The sequence below is a fragment of the Bactrocera latifrons genome, unplaced genomic scaffold, assembly GCF_001853355.1.
Source record: "Bactrocera latifrons isolate USDA-ARS-PBARC rearing strain unplaced genomic scaffold, ASM185335v1 scaffold_273, whole genome shotgun sequence".
Lineage (NCBI taxonomy): Eukaryota > Metazoa > Arthropoda > Insecta > Diptera > Tephritidae > Bactrocera > Bactrocera latifrons.
Window position 1 is genome coordinate 358,287 of NW_017536330.1, and position 2,460 is coordinate 360,746.

Genomic DNA, 2,460 nt, shown 5'->3' on the forward strand with positions numbered 1-2,460 from the left:
CTTGCACGAGTGCGCAGTTGGCTTTTCCAAACGCCTAACGTCTATAAATTAACACAATATAATAAATATACGAAACATAAACTAAAATGTTACCTCTTTCCATTTTGCAGCACTTCGTATTGGTCCTCTGCACSAATTAAGCTCATCTGCCAGCTGCTGCCACAGCTCCTTCATTTGTTGAGGCGTTTTTGGGCAGTTTTTCCCGTACCCATTTCTGGGTGTGCTTGGCAAAATAAAACATATGCCTCCAGTTGCTCGTATGTAGCTCTATCGTGTTTGGGTTTACTATCAAATAAAGTTAAATTATAAATTTTGTTAATAAATAAAATTTGAAAACTTACGTTGCAGAACAGTCCATTTTAACGAATAATTTGAATAGAAATCAGCTGTTTTCTATTTACATTATTTTGTTCACCACACATGTGGGGAAAAGCTTTACGAATTGAAGCTTTTACTTTTATCAAGATTGCCACAGAATACCAAAATATTTCTCGCTTGATAAATATTTGAGTTAATTTTCAATATTTTATTAATTTGTCAAGTGCACAGAATAGGGGTGTTATATGTACAAATAGAATTCATACGAATACACATGTTTGCATATAAACGTATAAAAATATAAGCAAAAGAGCGAACATACGTCTGTTAGAGCAATATATAGTGTTGAGCTTAATTTTTATTTCACGCTCAACTCTGTTCAAACGAAAATGTTAAAATTCCTCCTGCCGAGCTGGCAGTGGTAAAACTGGCTCATCTCGACCGAGTTACCCAAAAATATTTTTACGATCTCGGCGCCGTAAACCTTCTCTATGATAGACGTTCTCTGGTTCTAGCTTTCGATATATGGCAAACTATGTAGTATTCCATATCTAGTAAGCAATGAGCAATTTGGAGTCTCCACAGGCAATGGGCACGGCAATGCAGCTAGTATTCTATAAATTATATCCTGTCGAGAAGCCCCGTTATTATAATAAAAATATTTTTGAGAGTTGGTAACACTGTTAGGTTGGCCCCCATCATGTCAACACATTAATTATTTTTATATTTTGAAATTTAAATACGCGATGTTATGAGCAAAGTTGATATTATGTTGTCGATTCAAAACTCTTGTTTTAATGCGTTCTTCAATTCTTACTCTATCTTACTTGCAATTTTTCCTTATTTGCTCACCGTTTGGACCTACCCTGAACTACGACAAACATTTTAAAACCAAAATCAGATCAATCGGCGCAGCCGTTCTCGAGTTTTAATCAGACTAACGAACAACAATTCATTTTTATTTACATAGATTACCTCTTACACTTGTAGTGAGCAGCATTTATGTCAGAGATAATGAGATGTTTAACTCCGAACATAACACATTCGAGAGCAACTGCTAAACGTCAAAACCTACTGACAGCAAATTGAGTTCAGTAGGTTGTGACGTTTATCAATTGGAAACGAGCGATGGCCAGATTGAAATCTTACCAAAAAAATATGAAAACAGAGGGATTTGTTGCATCGTTCAAGACTGCTTATAAAAAATGTAAAACAATGAAAATTAAATAAATTTGTGAAATTTAAAGGTATTTCTTCAAACGTTTTGTAATTTGAAGCATCATAGTATTATTTTCAATGGAAAAAATTAAAAACATATACTGATTGAGAGCTGACAAGCTTAAATCTTTTTATTGGATATTCAAAGGTCAAAAGTCAGTTGTTCTAATATACTTTAAAAAGCCTTAAATAGTTTCTCCATATAATAAATAACCACTATATAGAAATTTTTATTCGTACTAAATGTTGGGTGTTTTAATTTAAAATGCCCAAAAGTTCTTATTTTGTTCGATCTGGCCATAATGGAAAATGTTATAAAAAACGCTTATTTTGAGGCGCTCTCACACTGGAATAAGTTGAAGATCCCTTTATTCCTGATTTATGTGCTAACAATTGTGAGGAAATGGAGCGCTGCCATATGATAATAACCAAATATGAGCAATTCGCTGAATTTCTCTATTTCAGWACTATAAATTCTCTTTCTTTATTTAGCAATCTTAGTTCTAATAAAAACAAATGTTCCATAAATTAAATTGAGTATAAAGAGTCCTTCCTTGCATGGATGGATTTCTTCTTAAATAAATTTACTAAACAACTAGGTAATATTATATAATATTAAGTAACAAAATAATAAAATACTTAGGTTACCCCGGATATTGGCTCGACCAGGGTTATTTTTTTAAAGTGCGGCCGAAGGGCTCCAACGCAGAAATGAATACTACGCCACAGTACTTCAGTCACCCCGATCAAAAAACAGCTGTTATTGTCATTCAAGAATTCACATCGCTTAATATATATCAAAAGAAAAGATTGTCATATAGTATTTTGAAAAAAACCGTAATTCTTTTAATATTTTCCATATAATAGAAATAATGGATGCATTTTTTCATTTGTTAAGTCGATTTTCAGGTGAAATTAGATTCA

General features: G+C 32.7%; 1 long non-coding RNA gene across 1 annotated transcript; it reads right to left on the reverse strand.

Moving 5' to 3' along the window:
• Positions 1 to 3: 3 nt before the first annotated feature.
• LOC108969983 lies at positions 4 to 488 on the reverse strand. Its single transcript, XR_001993443.1, has 3 exons — positions 342 to 488; positions 94 to 285; positions 4 to 41 (listed from the first exon to the last, which is right to left on the reverse strand). It is a non-coding gene; the product is annotated as an uncharacterized LOC108969983 (long non-coding RNA).
• Between the last annotated feature and the right edge of the window lie 1,972 nt (positions 489 to 2,460).